The sequence below is a fragment of the Capsicum annuum genome, chromosome 5 (assembly GCF_002878395.1).
Source record: "Capsicum annuum cultivar UCD-10X-F1 chromosome 5, UCD10Xv1.1, whole genome shotgun sequence".
NCBI lineage: Eukaryota > Viridiplantae > Streptophyta > Magnoliopsida > Solanales > Solanaceae > Capsicum > Capsicum annuum.
In genome coordinates this window covers 9,712,726-9,723,353 of record NC_061115.1, presented here as the reverse complement: position 1 = coordinate 9,723,353, position 10,628 = coordinate 9,712,726, and the positions used below count along the sequence as shown (strand labels likewise).

The window sequence follows — 10,628 nt, the reverse complement described above, 5'->3', positions numbered from 1 at the left end:
ATAAACATAAAATACAAAATAAATATCAGAGAAATACTAAAATAAGCGAAATACTAGCAATTCGAAATAAGAAATAAGAAAGAGGACACCCACCTAGTAGTAACATGCACTCACAGACCAAAGACACCCACCACACCCAAACTCTCCTAACTAAAGGCTCCTACTCACGAACACAACCCTAGGATTACTAACCCGGCTACACAAGCGCTCTCCTACCACCTTGCTACAATCCACACGCTCACATTATCCTTCTACCCTAATCCGCGACCTCCACACCTTCCTGTCTAGGGTCATGTCCTCAGTAAGCTGAAGCTGCTCCATGTCAGGTCTAATTACCTCCCCCCAGTATTTCTTCAGCCTACCTCTACTCCTCCTGAAACTATCCAAAGCTAGCCTCTCGCACCTCCGAACTGGGGCATCCGTGCCCTTCCTCATTACATGCCCAAACTATCTCAACCTTCTTTCTCGTATTTTGTCCTCCACCAAATCTATTCCCACCTTATCCCGGATAGTCTCATTCCTAAATATATCCCCTCTAGTGAGTCCACACATCCAATGCAACATTCTCATTTCCGCCACTTCCAATTTTTGAATGTGGGAGTTCTTGACTAGCCAACACTCCACTCCGTACAGCATGGCCGGACGGACTATCACTCTGTAGAATTTACCTTTAAGCTTAAGGGGTACCTTCTTATCACACAACACTCCCAAGGTGAGCCTCCACTTTATCTAACCTACTCTAATATGTTTGGAGACTTCCTCGTCAATCTCGTTATTTCCCTGAATCATAGAATCCAAATACTTAAAACTATCCCTCTTACAAATATCCTAGAAATCCAACCTTCCCGTCACTTCGTCCTCCTGACTCGAGTCGCTAAACTTGCACTCCAAAATACTCCGTCTTGGACCTACTCAACCTGAACCCTTAGATTCAAGGGTTTGCCTTCAAACCTCCAATTTCTCATTCATACATCCCCGCGTCTTATCAATCAACTCTACATCATCCGCAAATAACATACACCAAGGCACCTTCCCTTGAATACTTTGCATCAGCACGTCTATCACTAACGCAAAAAGGAATGGACTAAGAGTCGATCCCTGATACAAACCTGTCTCAACCGAAAAATGCCCTAAGTCTCCTACCGTCGTCCTCACCCGAGTCTTTCCTCCATCGTACATGTCCTTAATAGCTTTGATGTACACCACCGAAGCTCCACTCACCTCCAAGCACTCCAAAGAACCTCCCTAGGGACTTTGTCGTACGCCTTCTCTAGGTTGATGAACACTATGTGCAAGTCCCTCTTTCTTTTCCTATACTGCTCCACCAATCTTCTCACCAGGTGGATTGCTTCTATCGTCGAATGACTAGGCATAAAACCAAACTGATTCTCCAAAATGGACACAACCCTCCTCAATTTCCGTTCAACCATCCTCTCCCAAAATCTTCATAGTGTGACTCAACAGTTTAATACCACTATAGTTGTTGCAACTATGAATGTCACCCTTGTTTTTATATAACAGAATCATCATACTCCATCTCCAAGCCTCAAGCATTCTCGTCGTCTTAAAAATAACGTTAAACAAATCAATCAACCACCTTAAACCTGCCCCACCAGTATACTTTTAAAAATCCACCGGAATCTCGTCAGGCTCCATCACCCTACCCCTCTGTATCCTACGAATAACCTATCTAACCTTCTCAACCTTAAAACGTCTACAGTAACTGAAATCACGGCTCTTCTCCGAGCGCTCCAGCTCCCCTAACACAATGCCTCTGTCCCCCTCCTCGTTTAGAAGTCTATGAAAATACTCCTACTATCTCTTCTTAAGGTGAGCATCCTCCACCAAAACTCTACCACTCCCCCTTAATGCACTTCACTTGATCGAGGTCACAACCCTTCCTCTCCCTAGCCTTAGCCAGCCTATAAAACCTTTTTTCCCATCCTTTCTCATCTAACCTCGCATACAAGCTTTCAAAAGCTACTGTCTTAGCAGCCATAACTGCTAACTTAGCCTCTTTCCTTGCTACTTTGTAAACCTCACAATTCCCCCATTTTCCCTTTTCGTCTTTACTCTCAATCAACTTCACATACGCCCCCTTCTTTTCTCCACTTTCTTTTTAACTTTTTCATTCCACCACCAGTCCCCCTTATGCCGACCTGCTAGACCCCTTGAAACACCCAAGGACTATATAAATAAATTAAAACAAAAAAATACTATATAAATTTGATATGATTGCAAATATCTACAAGTAGGAATTAGGAAGATAAAAAGATCATTAATTTGATTAGTTTCATGAGCACGAAAAAAATTAAAAAGCTAAGATAAAGAAAGACAAAATAAATAAATAAATAAATAAATAAAAATTAACTCTAAAACAAAAGAGCAAAAAGATGAGTTATTTAAAAAAAAAAAGGTAAAGGAATATGGAGAAAGAAAGAACTGATTTGATAGATAGGACCAACAAAGTTTATGTATCAAAATAATAGGGTCTCATGCAAATATGTTAGGTGGTGCATGAGGAAAAATTTTAACATGAGTGAAACACAACCAACAATAGTTGTGTGAGGCATCTTTTATATATTGACACGTGTATTTGTGGGCCTGTTGGGTCAGAAAATGTATTCCTTCCCCTCATCTCCTCATATATCTTTTAGTTAATTTTGCACATATTTTCTATTTAAAACCCAATTTTGTTACTCTCTTTATTTTTTTATTTGGCCCACTGAAATAATTTTTCTTTTTATTTATGTATTTTAAAAAATAAAAAGTTGATGTTAATTTATTAGTATTCATCACTAAAAAATTATATAAACTATTAGTAATCAAATTTAAATTTTCAAAATATAAATAATAAGATTAGTTTGATAAATATTTCCTCCGTTTCATGATAAGTTAATTGTTGAATCTTGACATACATGTTAAGAAAAAAAAGTAAAGACATAAATTTATCATGTTTTTCCACTTTTACCCTTTTCAAATTTATAAACCTTAATATATAATAATACATCACTCCCAATGCACATTTAATAGAAGGTAAATTTTAAAAAAAAATTCAAAATCTACCTTGAATTGTGAATCAGTCACTTATTTTGAACCCTAAAAATACTCCAATAATTCACTTATTGAAGAACTGAGGGAGTAAACTTCTAATACAAACACAATTTAATTTATGTGTAAAAATGAACTTATAAGAAAATAGTGAAACGACGTTTGAAGTTTATGGAGAAGCATGAGGTTCTTTTAAAAAAAATTATCATTCAGCTGAACCTATTGACGGAAGTCACAAGTTTTTTAAATTTCATTTTTGTTCATTTAATTATTTTTTTTTTTCTGAAAATGTTATATTCAAAGTTTTCTAACAAAAAATTTCCAAGTTTTCTGATATTCGAAAATTTAACTATTAAAATCTTATGTAGTTATTTAATTATGATATTAGTATTAAAAATGATATTTATTTATTTACTTGTTAAAATAAATAAATAAATAAATAAATAAATAAATAAATGAATGAATGTTTATTTTCAACAAATCAAATACTTCCTCCGTTTTATTTTACTTGTCACAATATTACTTGACACATTGATTAAGAAAAATAATTAATAACATGACTACTTAACCGTAATATTCCTATTAAATGATGTTTATATTTTAATTTGAATAAAAAATAATTAATAGTAAGAATAAAAAAAATATTTTTTTTTGATAAGTACCAAATGACAAATAAATATAGAAATAAAATTAAAATATTTATGACAAGTAAAATAAAATGAAGGGAGCAAAACAAAACTAACGGAGTATAAAATTGATAAATCCAAAAAAATGTGAAAAAAGAAGAAGAAGAAGAGGTAAGAGTAAGGACAGGAGGATAGACAAATAAAAAGCAAAGGAAAAAATGGGTCGGATGAATAGGACAACTAAGTTGATGTGGTGGGTCCCACAGAATATTATATTATCAATTAAAAAAATCCCTTATACAACTAATAATAGTTGTGCATCGCCCATGTTAAAATTTTCCATGCATGAGACCCATAGTAAAATATCATTAGCCGCCCCTGTTCCTTCCATTAGCAGCTACATATAGTTGAGTGCGGGACTATTTAATAAAGGACCATACACTATCTTCCATTTCCCGTATAATATCATACAACAAAGTTCCATTAGCCGCCCCTGCACCTTCCATTAGCAGCCACATATAGTTGAGTGTGGGACCATACAGTATCTTCCATTTCCCATATAATATCATACAACAAAGTTCAGACATTATTATATTTTCCTTATCACAATGAGTACTGATAAATCTATAAAATCTTGTCCTATAATTGTTCTATCCAATTTTCTATTGTATTTCACTTTATTGGTTCAATTATTAGCACTTAAAACAAATTCTGAACCAATTGGATATGGCTATATTGTTAGATCAGTAGGTGTTGACTCATCTGGTAGGACATTGACAGCTAGTCTTCAGCTCATCAAAGGTTCTCCTGTTTATGGACCTGATATTCAAATTCTCAGCCTTACTGCTTGGTAATGATCTTGATACTGATAAATTTTTATATTATATAATTATTGAAATTTCATTAATTTCAGAGAAAATGCATCAAAACCCTCCTGAACTTGTCTGTCCAACTTACTTTAGCACATAAACTAATCTTCTATTCATTTATCCCGTTAACATCTTTAAAGTAAAACAATTTCACCCCTTAATATATAATAACACTCTCATAATAGAGAGTGCATCACACTCATTGATACATCAGCGCCACATCACCTCCATGTCGGAGCAACATAAATAAAGTGTTTTTTAAATATTTTTTCTATAAATATATATAATATTAATAAATATTTATATATATATATATACATATACATATTTTTAAATATATATAAAATATTTTAAATTTTAAAAATACCCACCCCCATTTTCCATCTTCTTCATAACCATCCCTCCTTCCCCTCCCCCTCACGTCCACCGCCACACCTGCACCCCCCATCCATCTCTGTCCACCCCTACACAGCCACACCTGCACACACACGTCAGATTTCGCCATTACCACCATAAAAAAATATCATAAAGTAGCGATAAAAAACTTAACCCACCTAATAAATTCGATCAAATCAATACTAAATTCTCTAAAATCAACAACCAAGCATCCAAACCAAGCATTTCCAGCATAGAAAAAGATGCAGGACTTAGATAAGTTAATTAATTCTATAGTACCAATTTTATTTTACCAAATTATCCTGCAAAAAAAAGAACATAATCAAAGATGAAATGATCCAGATTGAAAAAAATTATAGGAACAAGATAAATAGAACATCATAAATTTCTAAAAAAAAAACATAATTAATTAGCACTTGCATTCAAATTTGTGAATTTACATCAAATGATTCATTTTATAATAAATCCCCAAAGACCAAAATCAGAATGTAGATTCAACAACAAATCAAGAAATTTTATTTTTTTGTTGTCAAATTCAAGAAATGAGTGGTGGTGGTGGTGGATATGACAATTGAAGGGAGGAGTGGGGTGGGGGTGTTGAAGGGTGGGATAGGTGAAGAAGAAGGGGGAATTTTTTTTTTCTATTATATATATATATATATATATATATATATATATATATAAGATTAGTTGGCTTTTAAAATAAAAAATAAAAATAATTCACGCATTTTTTTTCTTTTCTTTTTTTTAGAAAAATGTCACGTCAATATTAGGTTTGAAATTAATTTACTTTAAAGATGTTAAGGGGTAAATAAAAGGGTAAATAAATAGAAGATTAATTTAAGTGCTAAAGTAAGTTGGACAGACAAGTTTGATTGAATTTTGATGCATTTTCTCTTAATTTTAAGTAGTTGTTTGTACATGAGTTGAGTGATATTTGAAAAAAAAAAAAGTAGTATTTGAAGGTAATTTGAAAAAAGGTATTCCAAAGATGGGAAGTTCCTCAAGAATTTATCCCCCGTGAAACACATTCATCCCCCCGAAACTCCCTCCTAGGAAAGCTCTCTTCTAACGAAGACACGCATTACATCCACACAAACACCATTTCTGACCTTAGTTTCACTCTCTACAATACCACCCCTTTTGGCTTCACTATCACGCGTCGTTCCTCAGGAGACGTTCTTTTCGACACCTCACCTAAAAATGGATCTCCGGACACATTCCTCATCTTCAAGGATCAGTACCTTCAACTGTCCTCTTCATTGCCAGATAATCGGTCATCTATCTATGGCCTCGGGGAGCATACCAAGAGAACATTTAAGCTCAAGCATAACCAGACATTAACTCTTTGGAATGTTGATATTCCTAGTCTCAATGTTGACGTCAACTTGTATGGTTCCCACCCTTTTTACATGGATGTCAGGTCTCATCCTAGGGTGGGGACCAGTCACGGAGTCTTGCTGTTCAATAGCAATGGTATGGACGTTGTATATACTGGTGACAGAATTACCTACAAGGTGATTGGAGGGGTCATTGACTTGTACTTCTTTGCTGGTCCTGTGCCAGAGTCGGTCATGGAGCAGTACACAGAGCTCATTGGCCGCCCCGCGCCAATGCCATACTGGTCTTTTGGTGCGTAATTATGCTAGCGAATTACCTATTGGTTCGTAGTGTTTATTCTGTTTACTAACTTCATATGGCCCTAACATTTAAATTTTGTTTGATACTTAAAATATGCACAGTTTCTTGTTGTCTCAAGCATTCGTTAGTGCAGAGCCCGGTTATATAACGTTATGTGATCCGACCTCTTTCAGTACTCATAATGGGGTGGATAGAGCTTTGACTAGTTGTGAATATGAGGATTGTGTTTTATTTCTACAATATGTACATCTATGGTTTGAGACAGATAGATGGACATATTGTTTTCATGCAATCTATTGTGAATTGTTGGCCACAGGATTTCAGCAATGCCGAATGGTTATAAAGATATTACTGATGTTCGGAATGTGGTTGCTGGCTATGCAAAAGCTCAGATCCCTCTTGAGGTCATGTGGACAGATATTGATTATATTGATGGTTATAAGGATTTCACACTTGATCCTATTAACTTCCCACTTGACCAGATGAAGAAACTTGTCGATGCACTTCACCACAATGGCCAGAAATTTGTTGTCATATTGGATCCAGGTGAGTTCTGACATATTCAACTTCTTGCTTCATTAGCGTCAGGTAGGCTACCTACATCACACTCCTTTGGGGTGTAGCCTTTCCCGGAACTTGTGTGACCGCGAGATGCTTTGTGCACCGAGCTGCCTCTTTTTTGTTGATATTTATACTTTAAGTTGATGTAGAAGTTTAGAAATTACGAAGGTAATCGGTTAAATGACTTAATCAGAGCACTACCCTTGTTTCATTTATGATCTCAATAACTTGTTCACAGGGATCAGCATAAATAGCTCATATGAGACATACCAGAGAGGGATGCAAGCGGACGTTTTCATCAAACACAATGGTGTCCCTTATCGTGGCGAAGGTTTCCCTGGAAAAGTATACTTTCCTGATTTCATAAATCCCCGAGGCAGAGTCTTCTGGAATAACGAAATCAAGATTTTCCATGACCTTCTCCCTGTTGATGGGCTCTGGCTTGACTTGAACGAGATAACTAACTTCATCTCTTCGCCTCCAACCCCATTTTCTGCCCTTGACAACCCTCCTTATAAGATCAGTAACAATGGAAGCTTACGTCCAATTAACGAGATTACTGTCCCAGCAACATCAGTGCATTTTGGAAATGCCTTAAGAGTACAATCTTCATAACCTCTACGGATTTCTGGAAGCTAAAACGACCAATGCTGCTTTAATCGATATTACTGGCAAAAGGCCATTTATACTTGGCAAATCAACCTTTGTGGGTTCTGGCAAGTACACAGCACATTGGACGGGAGATAATGCAGCCACTTGGGATGACTTGGCTTATATTATTCCCAGCACTTTGGGTTCTGGATTGTTTGGGATTCCCATGGTTGGAGCTGATATATGTGGCTTTTTTGAAAATACTACTGAAGAATTATGTCGCCGTTGGATTCAGGTACAAGTTCTTTCGTCTTTAAAGAAATACCTTTCTGCATATATTGAAAGTTTATGATCTCAGTCCACAAGTTCAAAATGGCCTAGATGACCGTTCTTCTTTTTCTTATTTAATTGTGAAACTTCTAGGAAAACTTCAAATTGGGACGGCGATCCTCATCTAAATTATGTAGTATTTGATACACTAATGTCCTATCCCGTAAATCTTAGCTATGCCTTGGGTCAAATTGAATTAGTCAAGATTAAGGAATAAAAGGAGGTTGAATCAGAGAAGGCACGACTAGTTATAAATACCCTGTCTTGTTATATGTCTATGCTAAACTTGATAATATATTGAATATTGATGCTCATTATATGGTCTGTTATTATTGCATATGAACTTGTGGTCACTGTCCAAAACCCAGAATCCTTACCTCGTTAAATATAAATACTAGATCCGCCTCTGGCACCCCTTGACCTTAGAATTATGAGTACCCAACTGGTCCAGGGAGTACTCTTTCTGCTAACAGTGTTATCAAGTTAATGATAATGCTCTGAAAAATGTTGTTTACAGATTTTTGAGTAAAATACTATTGTCAAGTGTATTAGAAAAGAAGGTTAATTTGTATGGCTTAAACCCGTGGAGATATCTATAGCAATGGTTTTCTTCTCTTTTATTGTTCTGTTGTCGTTCTATGTTCTATTCAGGGAAACATAGATTGTGCTCTATGGAACAGCATGTCAGTTTTTTGTTCAAATGAAAAATTCAAATTTGAAGTATGATACTTTTCTGATATCTGATAGTCAAGTTCTCGTCGAATGTAGCTAGGTGCATTTTATCCCTTTGCAAGGGATCACACTATGAAGTTCAGTATCCATCAAGAACTTTATATCTGGGATTCAGTAGCTGCAACTGCCAAGAAAGTGCTTGGACTACGCTACCGGCTCTTACCATACTTCTACACATTAATGTTCGAGGCACATACCAAAGGCATCCCTATAGCGCGGCCTCTTTTCTTCTCATTCCCCGAGGACACAAACACTTACTCCATCGACTCTCAGTTTCTCATCGGTAAGGGGCTAATGATATCACCAGTACTGACATCTGGTGCGGTTTCAGTTAATGCATATTTTCCATCCGGTACCTGGTTCAACATGTTCAACTATTCAAACTACGTAAACATGAAGTCCGGTAGCTACATCAGCCTAGACGCGCCTCTTGATCATATCAATGTGCACCTCCAAGAGGGAAACATTGTGGCAATGCAAGGAGAAGCAATGACGACAAGAGCAGCAAGGGAAACTCCATTTGAACTACTTGTTGCCATCAACAGCAGGGGAAATAGTTCAGGAGAAGTCTTCTTGGACAATGGTGAAGACGTTGAAATGGGAGGAGAGGGAGGAAAATGGAGCCTTGTGAAATTTCACACTGATTTTATGAATAACAAGTTATTTCTCAGATCAAAGGTTATGAATGAAGAGTTTGCTTTGAGTAAGAATTGGACAATACAGAAAGTCACTTTTCTTGGACTGAAAAAGGAGGTGAGAAAAATAAGTGCATATAATTTGGCCACTAAAATTGGAACAAAAATTGATAGAGCTACATCTGGTGTTCCGGAGATGACAGGTTTACCAGTTCTTATTGGAAAAGAATTTACTATTGAGCTAACAATTGCCAAATAATTATGAACTGAACAGTGATGATCTTATCTATGTTGGCCGGATTCCTCAAAATTGTCAACGAGTGCATGTCAGCATTTTTGGAGAATCCAACACGGGTGCAACATCGACAGCATCGAAACTGAACAATCCACGCAACTTAGGATCTCATTATCTTCATAGTATTGTAGAGTATGGAAAATAAAGCATATTTTTATCTGTTGTTATTTCTTGATGAACTGATAAAGCTATGAAGAGTCAGCTTAGCTATGTATGTTCATGTAATTCAAACTGTAATATTTTCATCAATGGGTCGTTTGGTGGGATGTATTAGTTATGGTATAATTTAATCCTTTATTTGTTAGGACTTTCAATCTATGTATGTATTAGTTAAACTGTATATAACTAATATATAGTAAACCATGATATTAGCAATATAAGGGCTATTAATACATGGATAAGCATGAGTAAATATTGCTTATTGTATACGCTCTACTAAACGACCCTGAATAGTGGTGACTTAAGTCTTCATTGAAATAGTGGTGACTATTTTGATCATGAAAGGGTCAAAGACACTTAACTATTAGATTAAGTTAACAAGAGACTCAATTAACTTTTTTAAAACTTATAATCTTTTTAAAAGTACAAAACAATCCACAATTATTTAACTTTTCATGACAAACTTTCACTTCCAGCGACCTCAAGTTCGCCTCTACATCGTTTCTTCTTTCCTCGTAGCCGTTAATGTTTTTGTTGGTTTTCATAAAATTAGTGCTTGTTAGTTAATGAAGAAAAAGAAAACCTTAGTTGTATTCTCTTCAAGTATGGATTAATAATTTTGAAATTTGATGCTCAAACAAAAAAAAAAAAAGAACCCAAGAAAATCCTAATTTATGATATTTGTTCTCTTAATATGGTGGTTAATGTAAATGTCGTATCTTTTTTGAGTGAAATATGACTT

At 35.6% G+C, this 10,628-nt stretch overlaps 1 pseudogene; it reads left to right on the top strand.

Annotated features, from left to right (window-relative positions):
* The first annotated feature begins 4,266 nt into the window (after positions 1–4,266).
* Positions 4,267–10,041, top strand: LOC107870315 (annotated as a pseudogene).
* Positions 10,042–10,628: the final 587 nt, after the last annotated feature.